The 24,681-nt window shown below is 40.9% G+C and overlaps 1 long non-coding RNA gene across 1 annotated transcript; it reads left to right on the top strand.

Moving 5' to 3' along the window:
* Nucleotides 1–15,534: 15,534 nt before the first annotated feature.
* Nucleotides 15,535–17,756, top strand: LOC119914884. The gene is made up of 5 exons (XR_005446862.1): nt 15,535–15,806; nt 16,583–16,672; nt 16,955–17,026; nt 17,141–17,308; nt 17,617–17,756. It is a non-coding gene; the product is annotated as an uncharacterized LOC119914884 (long non-coding RNA).
* Nucleotides 17,757–24,681: the final 6,925 nt, after the last annotated feature.

The following is a 24,681-nucleotide window of genomic DNA, read 5'->3' on the forward strand; positions in this document are numbered from 1 at the left end:
TATTTCTACACACAAAAAAAACAAAGGTGTTCACTTCGTTCTTGCCGTTTGAGGGAGAAAAGTTTCACGGGCGTCGCAATGTCTGGTATTTATGCAATTTGACTAAAAACCTTGAACTAGGATTATTACAGTAGCTTAATAAAATGTGTTGTCTTTTGAAATGTTTTAGTATCAAAAATATGGTTTTCTTTCATCTAATTGCGCCAAAATAACATGGATGGTTCCACACTATGCTCTACGCAAATAAAATAAATGATCACTATTTTCATTGAATTGTGGGTATTTTATTCAAATTCATAGCATTTGTGGTCTTCCCGGGTCAATAAGTTACGCTGTTTTGCTTTTCAGCAGATGAACACCTGCGAACACAAATCCATGTGCGTACACACACACACACACACACACACACACACACACACACACACACACACACACGTAAACTTGTTCTTTTCACACCTTTGAAATGCCTTTCAAAACAACAACAGCTTATGAAGTCTGAGCTTTTGCAGCCTTTTACCCATTTTAGTCTGAGATGAAGAGGGGGGAAGCACAATGAAGAGACGCTTTAATTTGACAGAGGCACTTGAATTAATTTGGAACCCTGATGAGGAGGTGAGAGACCAGGAGGAATCTGAAGAAGAAGAAGAAGAAGAGGAAGAGGACAATTGTGAAGAAAATAAGAAAATAATTCCTCAACTAATGAGGAAGAATGAAGTGATGAGGAAGAGGAACCTTAGATGGAGTGTTTCCAGTCAAAAGATGGAAGTTTGTTGTGGTCTTCCATCCCTCCTAGTGACAGACGTCGCATGTTGGTAGCAGAGAGAGAGAGGAGCCCCAGGGGTCCAACAAGGTACGCAGTGGCTCGCGTTGATAGTATAACGTCTGCTTTTCAACTGTTTCTGCCAGACTCAAGAAATTGTGCTGAACATGACCAACAAGGAGGGGTGTCGTGTTTATGTGTGTGTTTTACGTGTCTTCCAAGTTCGTGTTCTCTGAGACACATACTATTGTGTTCTATTGTCCCAGAAAAGGAAGAAATGTGCTTCTGATGAGCACTGATGACGCCTCTAATCAAAAGACGGTTCTTCCCCGCGCGCCAGCATCTGCAAGCTCGGTTGTGGAAATCCAGACAGATGTACTCTCTACCTCTGCTCCTACTAACTCAGCTGCAGCCACAAGGAAGAGGTGCCGATTCTGCCCTGGCAGGACTGATCTCAAAACCAGCATCAGGTGCCAAAATTACATGGCAAACATTTGCAAAAAACATGCCATTACCCCGACACACTGCCTATCATGCAAATAAAAGCACATTCACACAGAGAGACACACGGACACACACAATGTTTTACTGCGTTTTAATCTTTTATACAAGTTTTGAAATGTTGAAACTAAAGTTTTAAGTTTTAGAAATAAATGTTGACTGTTCTATGTAAATTAATTTATTTTGCTCTTTTACTTACTCTGTGAATAAAATTCCATCAAATGTTGACCTAGGAATATATATCAGTCTGTGATTATCCAAAATAAATAATAATTTCTGCTGTTTTCCTAACAAATTTAATGTAAATGAGGTTTATTGAAGTGTAAAATGAATTGGTGATGAGCTGGAATAAAGTTTGCTGACATTGTGTAACACAGAATTGGGTGATAATTTTTTACATTATGCTTTAGAAACAGGCAAACCAGACCGGGTCAGTTTTGTAAAAAATAATGCAAAGCTTTTAAAACAGTATCCTGACTCAACTTTGACATATACCAGTCTGTGATAGTCCATCAACATATAGTCCTCTGATTTATACTATTAGTCAAGATAACTTAGAGTTTCTGAATTTTTTTACTAAAAAATAATCAATGAGATTGATTGACCATGATTTCCAAGAAGAAGTGTAAAAATAGTGGTAATGAGTTGGAATGAAGCTGGTAAAGAAGGTGTAACAGAGAAAAGGGTGATAATTTTTACATTATGCTTTATAAACAGACAAACCAGACCGGGTCAATTTTGACCCAGGAGGACAACAAGTTAAGGTTAAAATAATTATAACATTGGAAAAACAGGTTGATGCTGATACTTATTCCTCCGACCTTTAGCCAACTTATCAGCACTTTTTTAAAAATGATCATTTAAAAAGGTGGTATTATTCTCATTTTCAGGTTCAAAATCTTATTTAGAGGTTCTACCAGAACAGGTTTAAATGGTTTCATTTTCTCATACTGCACATTGCTGCAGCTCCTCTTTTCACCCTGTGTGTTGGACGCACCAATCTTGAGCTACAGAGTGACGCATCTTACTTGTACAAAATCTTTGTTGGGAGTTGCACATGCGGAGGTAAGGACTACTAGCCAATCAGAAGCAGAGAAGGGCGGGTCGTAAGAAACATGGTAGTGTGATCCAAATCAAAGCTGCTTCAGACCGTAACCTAGCAGATGGTAGAAGTTACTCACAAGTCCACAACATTATTGTTCCACATCCAATCACCATATTTCAACTCAATTTTACATAAAAATTGGCCAAACAATTTGAACGTTTGCTCAGTAGCTTTCAAATCTGGTGTAACATTAGCATTATAGCTTAACTTTAGCTGTGTTAGCCAACGTTTACAACAACTCCGCAACTCCGCAAGTTCCATTGCCGTGTTTATTTTAAATATAATTCACAACCAATAAAGCAAACTTACGGGTTGTGATTGTGAATTTCCAGGAGTTGCATCGTCTTTTAGGACTAAACGTTGAACTGTTGCCGGTGTTCTGACGATCTATGCTGCCTCGCCTAAAAATGCTACCATAGCGCAAATCGATAGACTGGACTCCGTTTTCCATTGCAGACAGTACCCAGAGATAGTACGTAGCTTGTCGTCATAGCGACGCCACACACAACTGCCGTGACGTAATGTTCAATGCGACACACACACCAGCACAGCTTTCTCTTTTTTAAGTTAAAACGTTTCAACCTTCCTCAGAATGTAAAGACAGATAAGCGGTATGAAAACCTTCCAGCTGTGTTTTCCTCTGCCGTTGTTGCTGCAGCGGGAGCAGAGGGCTCTGTGAGCGGCCGGCTGGCCGGCTTCATGCTCCTCCCGCGGGTCACAGCAGGCTTCAACCCGCCGCCTGCAGAGCTCCTCAACTCCCAAAATATTCAAGCATATTTTTTTCCCGCTATCACTTCTCGTAAAACTGTCAATATTGGAAATCTACACAGCTGATTTCACCTCAAAACTTCTCAGAAGTGGATTTAGTGATGAAAACTGTAAAATATAAAACTTTCTGTTGCCTCTGTCTGGTGCAATGATGATGCAGTGAATAGTGAATATTCTCTCTGACCAATCAGCAGTCTGTCGTGTTTTCACGTTACATTTTAGTTTCCCTCACCTCACTTGGAACCTCGACGGAGGTGATATGAAAAAAAGTACCTGGAAGCAGGAACAGGTGCAACATTTCTACAATGGAAACCCAAACAAAGGCGGGTCGAGCCAAAGGGCCTCCGCTCAGACTAGCTTGGTTTGAGGGCGTGTCTGACCCCGCCAGCCGCTTGGCGAGCTTTATGACGCGTTTTCATTGTGACGTCACAAGTAAAGGAAGTGAAGGGCTGGACTACAAACCAGCTGTTTTCAGTTCAGAGCAGAGTTTTCTGTGGGAGATGGGAACTCACTTTGGGCTGGACTTTGGGCTTTTTCACTTTGCAAACCTGTTACATGCACAGCAAAGGTTTATAACTCAATAAAGGAGAGGGGAAAAGCCAAAAAGCAGAATACTACCTCTTTAATTCAGAACAGTATAAGAATGGATTTAGCTTACATTTTAACTGTGTGTCAACAGCAAACCTACTATATAAAGTAAATAAGTGGAAATACATGTAATAATGTCAGTGTAAAATAAATAAATTCCTGACATCAAACTAAAGAGTGAAGAAGAAATGGCCCTCTGAGATTTCAGACAAAGGTATGAAATGTTAATGTGAAGGTAAATTCTGCTCTGTCATGGTTATTATGGGCCAACAGAATGAATGTGTTATATAAATAAAGTTAACTTGACCTATAACAATTTCATTTCAAAAGACATTTCAAAATTACATAATACCGTTTGTACCGACATAGTTTGATGTTGAGCTATGTAAGCGTTTGCTCGTCTCTCTCCCAGCTCCTCCCTCTGCGTTTGCGAGCAGCTCCACAACCTCACAAACTAACAACATGGAGGGACACGGTGCCTGCAACACTGTTGAAGACCTGACTTTCAAAAAGAAAAACAACGGTTCAGTCAGTGTTTCCCACAAAAACACTTTCCTTCGGTGGGCCGCCTTAGGTATATTTGGCGACACATTGTAGCATTTATGTGAGACACACAGAGTTGTAATCGGTGGATATTTTACAAGCACGGACAGTGAACACACCAGTGCAGATGTCATTTGTCAGCTACCACGTGGCTTTTGTTTTGAAAGACTACCTCATCAACATGCGGCTACTGCTGTGAACGCAGTCGCAGGGGAAAAAGATGAGTGCGTTTTTTTCGGTGACTTTATATGACGTAGCTACTGAATGAGGACACACAGGGAGAGAGAGACGGTAAGAAGCAGGGCACGCAGATATGTTTGCAGCAGAGGTACGTTAGGGCTGTGAGAGTGTGGAAAAGAGGTTAAGGGAAAGGAGGCAGATTCAATTCAATTCAAAGTGAACACATAAACAATGTGGACAATGAAGTGAGCTAATTAGTACATTCTGTTTCCAAAGGTCATTAGAAATGAGCAGTCCCAAAGTCTCAAAGTCACTTCTACGCCCCTGCATGTATAGAAATGTTAAAGATGATGTCTAAGTAAAAATTAAGAGTAAAACCTCTTGTAATAAACTGCCTTTTTGTGTCACATATAGATTTGTGCCAGTGCTTTTAATTGAGATAATAAGGTATTATGGCCAATACAAACTTAAACAAGAGGATAGATTAAAATTTGAAGCAAAATGAGTCACTGCTATTAAACCTATGTAAGACATGAAAGTAAATTGGTTTCTAAACTTAGAAGATGCTTATTAATCATTCAACTCAAATCTCATCAGAGCTCACACTTAGTCATGTTTTATCATTCAACTGAAACCTCTTCATCAGACAGCTCACTTTCTACAATCACCCTCTTTGCATGATTCAGGTTCTGAGTCCTGGTGTCACAGCATCACAGCTTTTGTGGGATCAGGATGTTTCATGCAATGTATGGATCATACTGCTTGATCTCTGGGGAGGACAGCTGGACCATAAGATGATCCAACAGTGTAATAGCCAATTACAATAGTAGCTTGCTAGATAAATGCTAAGTACCCCAAGTATTACACTGCGCTGTAAGAAAGGTACTGAGCCGGAAAGGGATGTGATTTGATCTGCCTCTGAGCCGGGAACGTTGGTAGTAACAGAGACAGAATGATGTCTGTTGCATTGACACGCAACAGTCTTTTCCTATGCTGCTGGTTCCGGAAAGCCCGATCGCTATGTGAAAGCACACATAGTTGCAGGATTATGCCAGAAATGTTTTGTGATGGCCTGTACCTTTCGGTTGCACCGTCTATGGGCGTTGCCCATTCATGTAGTTGTGCATGCTCTTTGTGGGAAGTTTCTTATTCGTTCCGCGCCTCTTTCATGTTGGATTAACATTTGCTTTGAGGAACGGAGCAATCTTTATTTGAGGGGCATTTTCTTGCTCTGAAGACTTAATCGTTTTTGAATTGAACTGAACTGCCTGGCTGAATTGAAATGAACTGAACCCTGATGGGAAATTTGAGTTGTGTTTATTGATTTGTGGTACGCTTTTGTTAATATCCATTGTCTTTGTTGAATTTTATAATTGAGTTGTGGTTTTCATTATTATTCACTGGTTTCACGCAACGTCAGGGTCCATAACAGCGTATATATATCCTTTGTGGCACTCGATGGGTAAAAAATATTATTCTGTATAAAATCATAAAAAATCTTACGTGTCAGGAGAGAAACCACACTGGCACCCCAAAAGAAACCCGTAAGTCAAACTGTCACATAAAAATGGCACACCAGATGGGACCAATACTAACAAACTAAAAAACGTTGAATGACAACCCAAAGAGGAAATCAAAAAAGCACAGACCACAAGTTGCAACGTCAAAGCAAAACTTTATTTTGGGTACCGAGAAAACCAACAAGTGCAAAATGGCTGCTTCAAACCGGTTATGGCATGAGGTGGAGGAGCCATCAGCATCAATGTTGCACCTGTTTCACTGTTAACCCCCACTACGTACTTTCTGTTGGATATGGACTTAACTGGACTTCATAAACTTCTGGATACACCACCAATTAAAGCTGTGGACTCTCCCTCTCTTAAACCCATTTCTGCTACAGAGGAAACATGTTCTGGAGCTGAGATTCAGCAGCTATACACAGTTGTGGAAAACCAAAATCATCTGAGACAAGAGCAAAAAGAAACATGAAACATATGGCGGAAACGGAAATCACAAATCATACGAACCAAACAGGCTTATCCCTAACAGCCACATTTCAAGAGCAACTAAAAGAGGTGGTCAAACACATGAACAAGCAGTTAGAATATCTACAGACACAATTCAATGCATCCCTTAGTTGGAGGTTAAAACACCATCATACAGAACTGCTGAAGGATTTCCTCTGTTCTAAACCCCATGTCTGATGCAGTAACTCGCCTGCAGGAGGAGCTGTCTCAATGCAAAAATTCCATCCATTCTCTGTCTGAGAAAATGACCGTAGTTAAAGCCACTACCACATTTGGTCAGGCAAATGTGCAAACTCCCTCTGTCTTTTTTCAAGCGGAAAAGGCATGTATCCCAAACCGCCCCAGTTTAGAATCCACTAGGCAACCTGGAATGGCGGATGAGGTTGTAGGATCACCAGGCGGAAGCACCATACCTGGAGAAATAAAAAAAATCGATATACCGGGAAGATTCCCATTAAACTTGAGTTTCCCACTTTTGGAAGACAGAATGATGCACCTGATCCACTTCAAAACCTGGTAAGGTGTGAAGATTTCCTCACTCTTAGCCCCCTCTCTGATGAGGAGCTCATCACAACCATGCATAACGTGCTGCATGGTACTGCAAGAGATTGGTGGGATGTCGCTTGACACAAAATACATACATACATGGAAGGAATTTCATCAACAGTTTCGTGCTGCCTTTCTGTCAGAAGATTATGAAGATGAACTGGCAGAAAGGGTGCGTACTACAGTTCAAGGAGAAGGAGAGAGCGTCAGAGACTTTGTGTACCAGTCACTATGCAAGCGCTGGAAATCATGTATTGAAGAGGATGAAATCCTTAGAATTTTCTTGAAAAATATTATTCCTCAACTGGCTAGTCAACTAAGTAGTAGCAGTGTTACCACTGTGGATGGACTTGTCTGTTTAGGCCAACAGCTTGAGAAAGACCAGGAAAATCAACTGCAGTACGAGCAGAGGAAAGAATTATTAAAGAAACCGGCAAACCTTCTACCTCTGACTGCTAACACCAAAAAAAATCCTGCCAGACTAAGCCAGCCTAACTATAACAGAAACTGTTGGCGCTGCAATGGTAGTCATGCACCAGCTTCCTGCCTGCAGTGGACCCCGAACAGATCTTCAAGGCCTTCACAGCAGCAAACCACAAGAGCTTCATCTGGCAACCAAGGGAATGCTACACTTGGTTCTCTTCCCACTTCTGGACCTTCTACTCCTTTCGCACCTGATAATTTGCTTCCTTTTCAGTTGAGAGTGCCCCTGAATATTGGACCATGGAAGGGAGCTGTAATCCTTGACACAGGATCTTCCTACACACTGATAAATGAACAGGTGTGGTCGGAAATAAAGGGGCCACAGGACGTCCTGAAACCCTGAAAAAGAGGAACCCTGTACCTAGCCGATGGAGAGGAGAAACAACCGTTAGGATGGAGTGAGATACATCTGGCATTACAACACCACCCAGTAACTTTACCCTGTATGCAGGCAAAATAACGCCTGCATGCAGCCTTGCCTTCTCTGTTGTGGTTGGGCTTGACTTAAGCTTTCTTTCCGGCCTGCAGATGGATGTGTCGGAGAGAAGTTACTGGTTTAAATCTGATCAAAAATGCCGGTACCGTTTTTTGGAGGAAACCGCCGGGAAGCTTACCTTCTTTTCTGCTGTGCCTCCTAGGGAACTGCTTTCTCTGCCGTCCAGCCAGGGTCTTTTAAAGACTGCCAGTGACGATGCACATTTGATGAGTTTGGGAAAAATCAACTGCTGTGTCAGCTTCAGGGAAACACAGATGTCTGCACAGCGGCACTGGGATGCACTGGGGTTCTGTCCCATAAAATATTTCTCACTCACAATGTGCCCATTAAACAACAGCCATATCGTGTATCACCAACCAATCAGACAATCAAAGAGCATGTGGAGGAAATGTTGAAAAATAACATCATAGAGCCATCCACCTCACCTTGTGCAGCTCCAGTGGTCTTGGTACCAAAATAATGATCCCAAACCACGGTTTTGCGTGGATTACAGAAAACTAAATGCAGCTACTCACACCGACACTTACCCTTTACCAAATATACAGGAAATATTGGAATCATTGGCAGGAGCTGTTGTGTTCACCACTCTGGACCTTAACAGTGGGTACTGGCAAGTGCGAATGGACATGGACAGTAAAGAGAAAACTGCTTTCATTTGTCCCCTTGGCCTCTATCAGTTCACGGTGATGCCTTTTGGACTTAAAAATGCCCCAGCTACGTTCCAACGGCTGATGGAACAAGTACTTGGAGAGCTACAAGGAGCAACTTGTTTGGTGTATCTAGATGACATTATCATCTATTTAGATACCATTGAGCAGCACCAATATGATGTCCAAGCAGTTTTGGATAAGCTCCAAGAGGCTAGGCTAACAGTAAATATGAAGAAAAGCCAGTTTTTCCAGACCTCCTTGAAGTTTCTGGGTCATGTTGTGTCATCTTCCGGAGTCGAGGTTGACACAGAAAGGACCAATGCAGTAGTGGATTTCCCTGTACCTCAGAACATAAAAGATCTACAAAGGTTTCTCGGAATGGCTGGATGGTACCACCGGTTTGTGCCCCAATATTCACATCTCAAAGAATCACTTAACACCCTTAAGCGTAAAGGAGCAAATTTCATCTGGACTTCGTCTTGTCAGAAAGCTTTCGATTCCCTGAAACAGCTTTTGGTGGCACCCCCAATCTTGGGGCATCCTGACTTTAAACTTCCATTTGTCGTTTATACTGATGCTAGTGATGCTGGTTTGGGAGCAGTCTTAGCTCAACAGACTGGGCTCGGTACAGAACAAGTCCTCGCTTTTGCCAGTTGTACATTAAACCAGGCTGAAAGAAATTACTCAACAACGGAGCAGGGATGCCTCGCTGTCGTCTGGGGTCTGGAGAAGTGGAGATATTATTTGGAAGGAAGACATTTCACTGTAGTTACCGATCATTCATCGCTTGTCTGGGTCTTTAAAACCCAAAAGCCCAGCTCCCGACTGAACCGGTGGGCACTCCACCTCCAAGAGTTCTCTTTCATGGTAGAATACCGAAAGGGAAAATACAATACAGATGCACTGTCGAGAGCCCATGTGCTGGGAATCTCTACCTTATTGTCTTTGTCGACTATTTCACCAGATTGGTGGAAATGTTTCCCCTACAGAAGGCAACGGCAGAGACAGTGTCTCAAACCTTAACCAGGGACATTCTGACTCGGTGGGGGGTACCAACCTACATTCTCTCGGACCAAGGACCCCAGTTTGTCTCGTCAGTTTTTGAGGGAACCTGTAAGTGGTGGAACCTCCATCAAAAAAGGACCTCGCCATACCATCCTCAAACTAACTTGACGGAGAGGCTCAATCGCAACATAAAATCCATGATCTCTTCGTATGTGGAGGAGAAGCATAAGCACTGGGACAAATACCTACCAGAATTTCGTTTTGCTCTTAACTCAGCAGTGCATGAGACAACTGGAGTTACCCCTGCAGAGCTCAAATTGGGTCGACCTTTGAAAGGACCTTTAAATGCTGAGCTTAGCCCACAACTATGTAACCCGGAAACCCTGGCATATGCTACCGCTAACCATATTGCACAGTTCAAGAAAATGGTACAAGGTAACCTGGAAAAAGCAAGACGACAAATAAGGAATTACGACCACAGGAGGCGGGACAGCCATTTAGAGGATAGAGATCGTGTTTGGGTCCATACTCACCCTTATTCAAAGGCTGAATAGGTCTTTTTCCGCTAAACTTGCTCCATGATGGAAATGCCCCTATCGTGTCTTCAGGAAAGTTGGTCCCTTAAACTCTGGAGTTGCAGCTATCTTCGACTCTAGCCTATTAATCAGCTCTAAACCTAAACTAAACTATAACTCATTTGAAAGTCTTGTTCTTAGTCTTTCGCACCCAAGTTGGAAATCACTGCAACCAATTCTTTTTGTTATAGTGTACCGAACACCTGGCCCGTATTCTGAATTCTTATCTGAATTTGCAGAGTTTTTGTCAACTTTAGTCCTTAAAACGGACAAAGTTATTATTGTAGGGGATTTTAATATTCATGTAGATGTTGAGAATGACAGCTTCAGTACTGCGTTTATCTCTTTGTTAGATTCCATTGGCTTCTCTCAGAGTGTTCATGAACCGACTCACTGTTTTAACCACACCCTCGACCTTGTTTTGGTGTATGGTATTGAAATTGAACATTTAGTGGTGTTCCCACAGAATCCCTCTTTATCCGACCACTGTTTGATAACTTTTGAGTTTGTATTGCTGAACTACACGCCATTGGGCAAAAATTTCTATACAAGATGTCTGTCTGATAGTGCTATAGCTAAATTTAAGGATGCGATTCCATCAGCTCTAAATACATTATCTAGTCACAAAGTAACGGAGGACTCCTATGCTAATTTCAGTCCCTCCCAAATCGATCATCTTGTTGATAGTGCTGCAGGCTCGCTGCGAATGACACTCGACTCTGTTGCCCCTCTAAAAAAGAAAATACTAAAACAAAGACGGTTAGCTCCATGGTATAATACTGAAACTCGCAAATTAAAGCAAATATCACGGAAACTTGAGAGGAATTGGCGTTCCACCAAAGTGGAAAATTCTCGTTTAATTTGGCAAGATAGTCTTAAAACTTATAGGAAGGCCCTCCGTAATGCCAGCAGCGTACTACTCGTCATTAATAGAGGAAAATAGGAACAACCCCAGGTTTCTTTTCAGCACTGTAGCCAGGCTGACAGAGAGTCACAGCTCTATTGAGCCAAGTATTCCCATAGCTCTCAGTAGTTACGATTTCATGAGCTTCTTTAATGATAAAATTCTAGCTATTAGAGACAAAATTCACCAAGACCTGCCCTCAATTGGCACCGACTTATCTCTTAACTCAGGAACCTTTGAAACAGCTGTAGAACCAGATACATGTTTAGACTGTTTTGCTTCCCTCAATCTTTACCAACTAACTTCAATAATTTCTTCATCTAAACCATCAACCTGCCTCTTAGACCCCATCCCGACTAGGCTGCTTAAAGATGTTTTACCCTTAGTCAGCACCTCTATACTAGATATGATCAATCTATCTTTATCAACAGGCTATGTACCACAGTACTTTAAAGTAGCTGTAATTAAACCTCTTCTGAAAAAGTCCAAACTTGATCCGGATGTTTTATCAAACTATAGACCTATATCTAACCTTCCATTTCTCTCTAAGGTTCTGGAGAAAGCAGTTGCTAAACAGCTGTGTGACTTTCTACAGAGCAATAGTTTATTTGAGGATTTTCAGTCAGGATTTAGAGCTCATCATAGCACAGAGACAGCACTGGTGAAAATTACTAATGACCTCCTTATTGCATCAGACAAAGGACTTGTCTCTGTACTGGTTTTATTAGATCTTAGTGCTGCATTTGATACCATTGACCATCAGATCCTATTGCAGAGACTGGAATATTTCATTGGCATTAAAGGAACCGCTCTAAGCTGGTTTAAGTCCTATTTATCAGATCGATTTCAGTTTGTACATGTTAACGATGAGTCCTCCATGCACGCCAAAGTTACTCATGGAGTTCCTCAAGGATCTGTCCTTGGACCAATCCTCTTCACTTTATATATGCTTCCTTTAGGCAATATTATCAGGAAACATTCCATAAGCTTTCATTGTTATGCAGATGATACTCAGTTATATCTATCGATCAAGCCAGATGAAACTCATCAGTTAGCTAAACTTCAAATGTGCCTTCAGGATGTTAAAACCTGGATGAGCTGTAATTTTCTTATGTTATACTCAGATAAAACTGAAGTTATTGCTCTGGGGCCTAAGCACCTCCGTGACGCATTAGTTTCCCTGGATGGCATCACCTTGGCCTCCAGCACCACTGTGAGGAATCTTGGAGTTATCTTTGATCAGGACATGTCGTTTAAGTCCCACATTAAGCAAATTTCAAGGACCGCCTTTTTTCACCTACGTAATATTGCGAAAATCAGGAACATCCTGTCTAAAAATGATGCAGAAAAACTAGTCCATGCATTTGTTACTTCTAGGCTGGATTACTGCAATTCCTTATTATCAGGCTGCTTGAAAAAGTCCATTAAGACTCTTCAGCTGATCCAGAATGCTGCAGCACGTGTTCTGACAGGAACCAGGAAAAGAGATCACATTTCTCCTGTTTTAGCTTCTTTGCATTGGCTTCCAGTAAAATCCAGAATAGAATTTAAAATCATTCTTCTTACCTACAAAGCTCTTAATGGTCAGGCACCATCTTATCTTAAAGAGCTCATAGTACCTTACTACCCCACCAGAGCACTGCGCTCCCAGAATGCAGGGTTACTTGTGGTTCCTAGAGTCTCCAAAAGTAGACTAGGAGCCAGAGCGTTCAGCTATCAAGCTCCTCTCCTGTGGAACCAGGTTCCAGTTTGGGTTCAGGAGGCAGACACCATCTCCACATTTAAGAGTAGGCTTAAGACTTTCCTCTTTGATAAAGCTTATAGTTAGGGCTGGCTCAGGTGAGTCCTGAACCATCCCTTAGTTATGCTGCTATAGGCCTAGACTGCCGGGGGATTTCCCATGATGCACTGAGCTCCTCTCTCCTCTACTTTCTCTCCCTCTGTATGCAACCTTATCCCATTATTGCATGTTACTAACACAACTTCTCCCCTTTCTGGTAGTCTTGTGCTTTCTCGTCCCTCTCCTCTCTCCTCCTATCACTTCCTGCAGGTTTTCTGGCTCTGGAGCTGTGGAGTCTGGATCTGTGGCTGCGGGTCACCTGCTGCCCCCGTGTTCCTGCTCGACACCCTCTACTGCAACGACTATTGTTGCTAGTCTTATTGTTATTATTGTTATTATAATCATTAACATTATGATGGTTACCATTAACACTATTATAAATATCTGTACCATTTTTCATTTAGTTTATAGCAACATTACCTTCGCTGTCTGTACCTCTGTGTGTATATTGTGTAGGCTGCCTCCCTCCCCTCTCTCTCTCCTTACATCCCTCTCTCTCTCTCTCTCTCTTTCTCTCTCTCTCTCTTTCACTCTCTTCTCTCTCTCTTTCTCTCTCTCTCTCTCTCTCACCCCAACCGGTCGAGGCAGATGGCCGCCCACCCTGAGCCATGGTTCTGCTCGAGGTTTCTGCCTCTTAAAAGGAAGTTTTTCCTTGCCTCTGTCGCCTAGTGCTTGCTCTTGGTGGGAACTGTTGGGCTTCTGTAAATATCATCACAGAGTACGGTCTAGACCTGCTCTTTTATGAAAAGCGCTGTGAGATAACTGTTGTTGTGATTTGGCGCTATATAAATAAAATTGAATTGAATTGAATTGAATTAAACTATGAGGTAGTCGGGAGAGCAGTGGAGAAGATCTACGTATTGTTAACGTGGCCCGACTAAAACCATGCTATCCCACAGCTGAGGAAGTGGACAGAGAACAACGTAAAAGGATATAAATATTTGAAGAAAAGCCATGAGGAGGATTTCTCTGGGTTCTCTGTCTCAAGTATGGAGGAAGATAGTAATATAAAAAGAAAAAAGTAAAGTAAAAGTAAATTGAACACTGTTCCTAGATTAGAAAATGAGATAAAATCTGCCAGAGTTTTGTTTTTTTCTTTCTCCATCGGGGGAGGAGTTTTTTTGTTTTTTTTTTACCCCAGATGGGACCAATATCATTTTTATGTGACAAGTTTGACTTACGGGTTTCTTTTGGGGTGCCAGTGAGGTTTCTCTCCTGGCACGTAAGATTTTTTATGATTTTATACAGAATAATATTTTTTACCCATCGAGTGCCACAAAGGATATATATACGCTGTTATGGACCCTCACGTTGAGTATAACCAGTGAATAATAATGAAAACCACAACTCAATTATAAAATTCAACAAAGGCAATGGATGTTAATAAAAGCGTACCACAAATCAATAAACACAACTCAAATTTCCCATCAGGGTTCAGTTCAATTCAAAGCAGTTCAGTTCTCAGAGAAGAAGAAAAAATGCCCCTCAAATAAAGACTGCTCCGTTCCTCAAATCAAATGTTAATCCAACATGAAAGAGGAAAAAAAACCACACACTGCTCAAAATTTGAAGGTGGGGCGGTTGGAAGCACTTACGACCTGCTTGACTGTTAGTGGATGCTGGACCGGTTTGGTGGCGATGGTTTTGGAATATATGGATGGCTGGTTGTTTAGAGGTTATTACTGAGTTGCGGATGAAGAAGGTGCCGACGTACGGATCGTTGCTGTAGGTCAATGCGGGGGGGATGTTGGAGCGACATCTAACGTGTCGCTCCGACGCTCTCTTGCTTCCCTCAGCTCTCCTCTGTGATCAACTGCCGCTCGCTCCCAGACACACACCAAACATTTTATCACTTCCTGAACTGGGCGGGCTCTGGCGGTGCAACTGAAAGGTGCAGGCCATCACAGTTTGTTCAGTATGAATGTGCGAATGCAGCAAATTGGGAGATATTCTTTCTGTGTTTATTGCGAGAGGCTACACTCACTCCCCTCCTTTTCTCTCGACTCCTACTCCCTGACGCCCACCCACCTACAAATTTAAGCCAATGAAACAATGACGTAACGAAATGAATTTAAACAACAACCAACGAAGCCCGCTAATCTGTGTTTGCACTGTTTCACATCCCTTAGTACAATGGGGACCAATGGACTACTTTTCTCATTATCATTTCTCATTTTTTCTCCAAATATCATTCTGCAAATGTAAGAGAACACAGATAGATTGATCTCATTCATTTTGTGTTTGTGTCGAATATTTCTTTAAGAACATGACTTTAGATATTTACGAAAATAAATTTTATATTCTTTTATGAAAAGTTTGATATTCAATGTAAAGAAAAGCTTATATATTGAACCTCTTTAACTGAGCCTATATGAAAATGTTATATTCACAAATACAACATTTCAATATAAATCATACGGGCTACTTTGTTAACCTGTGAATGGTCACGTGACAATGTTAGTGTAGTTAACACATGTTAACCGGCGAACGCAAATTGAAAGACACACCTTCAACAAGCCAACATCGGTGCTCACTCGGCATCTCACTACCACTCCGCCCTCACTGGTTTCAGATGGCACTCAGTGTGGCAGACCCTTCGCATGAACATGCAGACGCAGTGGAAGAAGGTAGGGAGAGGGAGGAGCAAGCAGTTTCGGCCCTTACAGTCTTTCCACTGAGGGACACTGCTGTGTAGGCTTGTTCCATGCAGTTGGAGATTATCCACTGTGCATGCACAAAACAGAAGTGGGAAATGAGAAAACAAATAGCCTAAAGAAAACTGTAAACCAACAAAAGGATCTCCTTGTGCACAGCCAGTGTGATCGTCAGGTGCAGGTTGGTAGCAAGAACATTTAAAGTAAAACAGTGAAACAGACCACCGCATGCTGAAAAACACGTTTCACCTGTAGCCCCCTCTGATTGTTGCTCACGCAGAACAAAGATTCAGTAAAGTTTTTCAGTGTGCGGTGGTCAAATGTACCTGTTTTGCTTTCATTGTATTTTTAGAGTTTGTAATAACATAATAGTCTTTGTTGGAGCCACAATGGATGCTTTTTGTTTTTGAACACTGGTTCATTCTGAGGTATGCCACACCAAAAGAAGGCAGTGACAACTTGGTGGTGGGTCATGTCACACAATCATGTCATATGAAGACGGGGGTGACTAACCAAATATGTGTAAAGTAATTTTGAATTATTGACCTATTAACCCTTCCCAGTGTCTAAACCCTCTAAAAATGCAGAAAGAACCCAAATGGACATCCCCTCAAGCCCTCAATCTCAATCCTTGGCACACAGTGGTAGCAGGAGTTCCCCTGAGTCTCTTTCTAATGGTCGAAGTCATTTAATTTAAATATGATCAAAAGTGCAATATTGCCAATATAAATAAAGCACTGTTTTATGTTATTGTTATCATTAGATTTTATTTGGTATGGACATCTCAATTACACTGGACAAAGTGCTTTAGCCATTCCAGATGTAAAAAAAATGTTTGATGTACTGACCCAGTAAAAATAGAAATTGATCCCAAAATGATCATTCCCACTACTTTGAATTGTACTTCATTTGCAATACCTGCTGTAGAAAATTCTTTATTTTATTTTTTTAAACCAGATCATTCAGCCCTTGCCAAGAGAGTCTGTCCAGATCCCTTTCTCAGAGACAGCGTGAGGGTTCCTCAGGGTCTTCCACTCATGGACGGAGGTATTTAATTTAAATATGATCAAAATTACAATATTGTCAGTATAAATGAAGCACTGTAAAGCTGCAGTCTGAACTACACATCTTTCAGATGTAAGAAAATGTTTGGCACAGACCTCAACAAATGTCACATGAGATATATTTATATATAGATTTTTTTTTTTTAATAAAAACTGCAATGCAAAATGATCATTCCCACTAATTTGAGAATTAGACTTCAATTGCAATAATGTTCATAGCAATGTCCTTTTTAACTTATGTTTTTTTTTTAACCATATAATTTAGCCGTAGCTGAAGGAGTCTGTTCAAGTCAATTTTACAGAAACGGAGGCGGAGTTCCTCAAGGAGCAGTAAGAGGTGAGGGTGTTGTTAGGAACATATTCTGGCATATGGGAAAAAAATGCTGGAGCTCTTTAAGATACCTTTATCTGTCTTGGGTGTGCTTGTACATGACCTTTGTGGGTTGCATAGTATGCAACCCATTTTCTCCATCAGTGACACCCCAAGAACGATTATCGACCGCAGCCTTAGGCAGCCTCCTGAGAAGTCTATGAGAGCTGAAAGAGGTCCCCCAAATACAGCCAAAGCGATGTCGACGCATGCACACTCAAACAAATTGAGGAAGGATGTCTGAAAAAAGTAATTTTATTCTCTTATTTTTGCTGACAAATAATTAGGAGTCTTCCAGTGTCCCTAGCATTTGCGTGAAACAAATGAAAATAGTCTAAATACAAGTTACTTTTTAGGTGTCTTATTTTTAGTGTATGACATTTATTTGGAATAGAAATTAGATATAGACCAGACTAGAAATTATTCTATATTCTTGGTAAAATTTTGAGTTTTTGCAGTGCATTTTTATTTGGCAAATGAAAACACTATGATTTTGTGGTGTAGAGCGTACTCACTACATTATAAAAATAATTATCAGTCGCTTCTTTTTTGGCTAGAATTCTTCAGCTCCTTGGCGAAATCAAGGATACAATTCACGCTGCTGGAACAAGTTATGAAGTGAAGCCGGCAAACACTGAAGAAGAGCTCGAAGCTTTAAAGCAGTGGTTCTCAACCTGTTTTGGGCCATCGCCCCCCTATCCATTATCTAGGTCCCTTACCGCCCCCCATCAATAAAGATGTTTGCTATTTGCCCTGAATATTGTTGATTTTTTTATTGTTACTATTGTTATTAAAAACAAGGAAAAGGTAAAAGAAAAAAAGCCACATGCAAAGTAATTATATTTATCTAATAAGTGAATGTTCCTCCCAGAAACTCTCTGAAGCCAGATACTGAAGCTGGGGGTATGGGGTCCTCCCCCAGAAGATTTTGAGCATTAAACACTTAATTTGCTGCGTTCTGGTGAAAATTTCTCCTCCAATTTCCTTTTCTGCACCTATTTATGGAGGAAATGTCTAAAAATTCAGGTGTAAGGTAACAATTCAATATATAATATTATATATAATATAATAGAATATAATGTAGTGAGGCTCTCAGGCATTCTTATTGCTTTGAAATATTTTTCTCCTGTAGATCAACTTATTTAATATCATCCCTGCTGAGTCAACACACATGATTAAGTCTCACCTCCTCTTTTGAGTGGAAGTAACCTATTTAAATGTGTTTGTTCATCTCAGTAATAAATTAATCATTAGCCTATTTAAAGAGAATTCAGAATATTTTACTCGCTGGAAGTTTCCCCTCCGTCTAACAGACAAACCCGAATGAGACGAGGAGGCGCTCATGTCGGCGGGAAACGAAACTAACCGACACCTGTGATCAGACAGAAAGCTCAGGAACAAAAACACACACGTTAACTTCAGCTCCTCTGATAAAGCGCCGCTTACAATCCCCAACAGAGCGAGACAGGGCTTCAGTTTCTAACGTTACATTTTATAGCCTACTGAAACTACAGTATATGTCCGCTTTGGCACAAACTGTCTGCGACTCACAGCGCGAGGCGGGTCCACGTCACTCGCTGGCGTCGCAGCCAAGTTTCTTTCAGGGTGATCCGAGGGCAGAATATCCCTCTTAGAAATGTGGAACCACTGAGATAACGAGACACTTTTCCACCAAGAAAGACAGCGTCAGTTTTCCAGAGTTTACACAGTAAACGCCATGTGGGTAAAATTTTAGAGACGATACTCCGACTTCCCGTGAAGGCAGCACGAAGCTGCACCACAAGAAAAAAATCCACAGTCTCGTCCAGTCAGTGTCAGGATGTGTGTGGTGAGGCAGGTTGGTGGACCCAAATGCAGGACTCAAGGCTGACAGGTACAGTTCAAGGGTTTTAATGCAAAACACCATTCATGAACAACAAGGAACACAGACTGAAGCAATGATAAAACAGAACTCAGATAGACAGAGGCAAAACGCAGAAGCACACAGACCGGGAGTGAACACTTAACACATAAACTAAGGTACAGGACTAAGAACTAAGATACGAGACAAGACAGATACTAAGTAACTTAAAGATGTGGATAACCACAAAACCAGACACACCTGCACAAACACACAGAGTAAACTAGACACCAGACATGACTGAAACCCAAAACACAGACAGACTACATAAAAAAACACAACACAGAAGTACAAGGACAAGGAGTAAATACTACGACATAAATACCAGACTGGGAACTAAGACATGGAACTGAAACACAGACTAAATAGTCACTACAAACCCAAACCCTCAGAAAGAAAACCCGAAAACACAGCACACAGGACAGGGACAGTGGACTAAACTGGCAGGTTTTAATGTTGCAGAACACAGTTTTTTGCAAGTAGTTTAAAGTTTAAACTCGTATTGTTGTGAATCTTAAGTGTAAGTGTGCCTTCCAAACAACAAACACCCCCCCCCCTTCCAAAATATTGGTTCCAGCGCCCCCCATCGTCCTCGGAACGCCCCCTGGGCCCCGTCGAGAAACACTACTTTAGAGAATCGCCTGGAGGACAAGAATGAGGATGCAGCACTGGTTACTACCAACTGGCTTTTGTTGCTCGCCCAAGCACATGATTATCAATGACCTTGAGAAATACTAATTTATATACTTGAAACATTGGCAATGCCACAAAAGTTGATATCTGCAGAATATTTTAATTTGAGAGGTTAGCGTTTGCTAGTAGTGATCTGTTTTATTATTTTTTTCCCTCATCAGACGCTGTCTTGAGCTCATTTGATACAACTACAACAAAAGTAGACGAATACATGGCCAAATACTTGAAATATGCACCAGAGGATGTGGCGTTTGCAGAAAGAAGTAACAAGAAGGGAAGATTTAACCAGCCATGTTCAATGTTGCTCAATGTTTGGGCCGGTTTTATAAAGGTTAAAATTCGACACGTGTAAAATTATGTTGTGTGAATGTTGGCACACTTGCAGCCATGTAATAAAGCATGTTTCTCAGTGAAATGTTTATTAATGTTTATTCTTCCTGGTCTTGCTTTGACCAATTGGCTTCTTCCTAGTTGACTGTGTGTGTCCACAAACTTAGTGTTTATGTATCCATTTCAAGGTGTTTGGTGAACACATCAATACTTTAGTGAAAACAGTTTAACAAAATAAACTATGTTGAAAAGCAGGATTTGGATTTTTAAAATTCAATGGTTATCCAACACTGGCACCTGAGGTTGATTCAACAGTGACTCGATGTTAAAATGCCACCTGGGTTTTATTTGTTATTATTATTTTGCTTCTTTAATGCCCCACGATATTTGTAGTGACTTTAGTGCGCACATGGAAACGTTGACAGCATGACTGACAGCAGCCTCTTTAATCTTGAAAGTAAATCATTAAATAAAACACTCATACTGCAATAAAACAGAAAATAGTTAAACCACTGCAAAGAGACATGTGACCTGCGACCGGTTTCTAATAATGCAGCGCAGTGAGGATCCAGATGTTTCATAGAGGAGACAGCATCTGTCTGTTAACAGACTCCAGCCTGCTTCACTGATAAAGCACAGAGCTGCAGAGGAACATCAGCCTTCATGAGACAGTTTTTGTCCATATCCCCCCTCTGCTGTGAGTCTGCTGTTCAATCAGTCAGCCGATGCTTTTTATAATGTGCCATTCATCCGCTATTGTGATAGCAATGCGTGAAAGAGCACCTGGCTTTTAAAGGGAATGGGAGTTGACAATCTGATTGGTTTGTTGCATGTTGCTCCCAAAACATGCCACAGGCTTCACGCCACGCGCTTAAATCGATAAAATGGGGGCCTGTGACTTCTTCCTCTTCACCAGTTGTGGCACAGCGGAGGAGATATTTGATCACGGCACATTTTACAGATGGTGTTTGAACAGTTTAAATAACGGGACTCCTGGGAACTTTTTGATCGCACCTGGTTCCAAATCAAGGCACATATCATAAACAATTTATCATCAACTTATTCAACCAAGGTACAAGTTTAATAAACACAAATGTGTGTAGTCACTTACGACGACGTAGGCTAATAGGCTCCAATTATTAGAATTATTACATTACATTATTTACATTAATTAGAGTTGGTGTGCCATCGACCCTCTGCCTTAGACAGAAGCCGTTTTAATTGCAAAAGCGGTGAAACCAGAACTAAGCTTAATAATAAAATATGATCTGGTTATTTAGTCTTACTGGCTGGCATTTGACACCAAGGCTATTTTTCAAAATCACATCAGTATGGATGGATTGAGGCTAATTGTGCTAAATGGTAATCTATGACTGCAAAGGTGCAAATCCTCGTTCTCATTTGTTCAAATGTTGGCAGTCTTGAGTAAAAAACTAAGCCTAACTAGACCATATCAGGTGTGATGAGTCTTTAAACACAGCAGGATGAACTCAGTGGAGTTCTGGTTTCTCCAGAGGCTCCAGGCGATCACAGCTGAGGGAGCTGCAGGGCGACACCTGCTGCTCATGTTCTGTAAATCATTCTCGTGTGCTTGCTGTTGGTTCGATGCCGTCGATCTTTATAATATTAGGAACACAGTATTTAATAAAATGAGCCTTAATCTGTGAGGCTAGACTAAATAACAGAATCACCTTTGTTTAATTCATTACATTTGAATCACCACAAACTACATGCTCCAAACTGATCAAACAGCTCAATCGCCACCTCTCATAAACTGTTATACTCTTAATCATGAAGGCGGATTTATTGCATTATGTCGCTAATAAGTGCATAATTTTGTGTAGACATTGCATCGTCTTAAGGCAAAGAGAGAGAACCACAGCAGTAATTCTTTGGTAGAACCTTAATTTTGAAGAGTAGCCTGAAGCACAGACAGAACTGATAGAGCACACTGTCCAATCAGAAGCAAAGGGTTGATGAAGTCCCACCCACCAATGAAAGGAAATATTGAGGAATGCATTTGTTTTGTCAGTAAGAATGAAAAAGGAGACACTGTGCTGAATTCAGTTGTTTGTTGTTTTTTCACTTTGTTTCTGGTTTCTGCCTGTTAATTATACCAAAAAAACAAACGTACCTTGGTCATCAGGGTCCCTGTAGAGACTTGATGGAGTTTGTGTCTGCACACGTGCGCTGTTCTGTTACTAAGAAAGTCTCAGTTATCAGAGCATCAGATTCTCTCTGCAGCTGTTTAACAAACACCTGCACATGAAGAATTACAGGTTTCTGTGTCCTGCTCAGAGGATCATTTCTACTGGCACAATACTCATTATCTGCATTTATTTTTGTTGATTCTGGTTGTGAATTCTTTATTGAATAACCCAGAATATAATGTCTTGCGATTTATTAGGCTAAAGGTTTAAGAGAAACTGAAATGACGTTACTCTAAGTCGATGCTCAGTTTTAGGCTTTCAGTTTATTTCTCTTCTGATATCCTTTAACACTAGCCTACTGCATAGGCAACATTTGATTTATGCAAGTCACATCACTCGTCACTGATCGATCACTGCGTTCCATCAGAGCAATCTGATGCTTTTTTCATTTACACTTTCATCAGCTGATTTTACTCGCGGAGCCGCCGGCTGCTTTCAATGGATGCAGTCGGTGAGATGGCTGGATGAGCGGATTTATTTTCCTTTGCTGGCTTCATTAGAGACTTTAGTGCAGTTTAGTGTCCGACTCCTAACTTCTTTACTGTGTCTTTCTGGACTGAACGAGCAGCCTCCCATCTGACTGAATAGACATGACATTAAATGATGTAAAACATGTTTCTTGCTGACAGACTCTCCGACTGTCTCGGACTTTAATTGGCGGTCAGGGTATCTCTGGATAATCCGTAATTCGTTTGTAATACAAAAACGAAAATACTGTTTATTAGTTTTTTGTTTCAAAACGAAAAACCATCTAAAACGGCCGTTTTTTCGTTTTTGGTGATTTGATTTTATTGTTATTCCTTTTTGAACAAAGAATGAAGAGAGTCTGTGAACTTCAGTCAATTCGTTTCTCGTTATAAACCAAAAACGGAAGTCACGTGGTCTATTCCTGTTTTGGAAGGATAGTAAAGACTTCAAAATAAAAGTAGCCCATGTACCATGTAATTAGAAAGGTGATTTTAAACTAAAAGAACGTTTTTTAGTAAAACTAAAGTAGCACTGGGTGTAAAAAAAAACACTTTAGTTAACTGAAATAAAAACAATAAATAATAAAATAATACCTGTTGGGCTGTTGGGGAGAATTAAACATCTTTAAGACCATTGCTGACCTGTAACTTCAGATTAAGACAAGTGAACTAATGTTATATGTAGTTTAGGACAGCAGTTAGCCTGTTTATTTAAGTTTATATTATTTAATTCCTATTTTAGTTTCTGAACACATATAACATATAAGATTTTTAAGCCTTCTTGCTGTGTGTGAGCTCCACCAGCAGAGGTCACTCTGCCTCCTTCTGTGGCGCCAACAGCCAACAAGCTTTTGACCTTTTGACTTGTGTTTCTATCACAGAGAAGGCTGCACTGAACACTCTCTGTTCAGATAAACCCGGGTCACCCACCTTTAGGACCAATCAGCTTCACCCTCTTTACAGACTGCATCTCACATGTGCAGCCTGATACTTGAGGCTTTCAGTATTACAAGAAAATAATTGTTTCTAAACCATTTAAAAGTCTCTTTTTGTATTACATTGGATTTATTTAAAGGAATCAGAGACAAATCTGCTGTTTCCTTGGTCGTCCTGTCTGTTTCCTGGAGGCTGAGTGTAATATGTGATGGTAACTGGATCGAGTTCATCTTCCTGATCATTTGGTGGGTTCTGTGTTTGTTGCAATTTGTTTTCCAAAGTATGTCCAGGCTGTCAGTGTGGTTCTGACTTTATCCCTGCAGACATGTTGCAGTATTAAGACAGTGTGAGGGACGTGTGGATGGATTGATTCAATGCTGCGTGTTGCTTGTTTTGTGGGACGTTTGATATGTTAAGAGGAAGAGAAAACCTGCTCTGAGTCTGCTGGTTTGTATCAGATGTGAGAAAATGTCATTAGAAGTTGCAGTTGGTATTCTGTGATGTGACAGAAGGAACAGGTTTTTCTTCTGAATTAATCCAACAAAGGTTAATGTCAAGGGCAACTGGACTTGTCCAGAGTCCAGTGAGAATCTTCATAGACTTCTGAATTAATGGCCTAATGTCCACATAAAGCTCTGTGTCCATCTGACTGATGACTCCTCAGATTGTTACCTGGCAGTAAAGGCTGAACAATGTGCTCAGACTTTCTCATGTGTTTAGGGGAGTTTGGCCTTTAGTAAAAAGTGTTTGAGTATTGAGAGCTAGCTGCTTAATAACTCTGATAAAACTAAATGTTAACCGATGGTTCGAGATAACAAGGCGAGCAGTTTAAATTTAAGCTTGTATATCACTGACTTAGTTAGCCTGTGTGGTTATCCATTTTCTTGTTGTGATGGTAGGCTTTCGGCCTGGTAAGGCCACAATCTAGTCTCACTCTCTCTTAATGCATTGTGTCGCAGTGTGGGCAGGGAGCAGGGTAGGATTTTGGATGGTAGGCCTCGAGGATGATGCATAATTGTTTTAACTTTTGTTTTAAATTGTTTTTAGAACAGGCATTTTAAGCCGCTGAGACCCTGTAGACTGCAC

This window comes from Micropterus salmoides, unplaced genomic scaffold, assembly GCF_014851395.1.
Source record: "Micropterus salmoides isolate LMB-PRFRI ecotype aquatic unplaced genomic scaffold, ASM1485139v1 Ms_hic_scaffold_20, whole genome shotgun sequence".
Classification (NCBI taxonomy): Eukaryota; Metazoa; Chordata; class Actinopteri; order Centrarchiformes; family Centrarchidae; genus Micropterus; species Micropterus salmoides.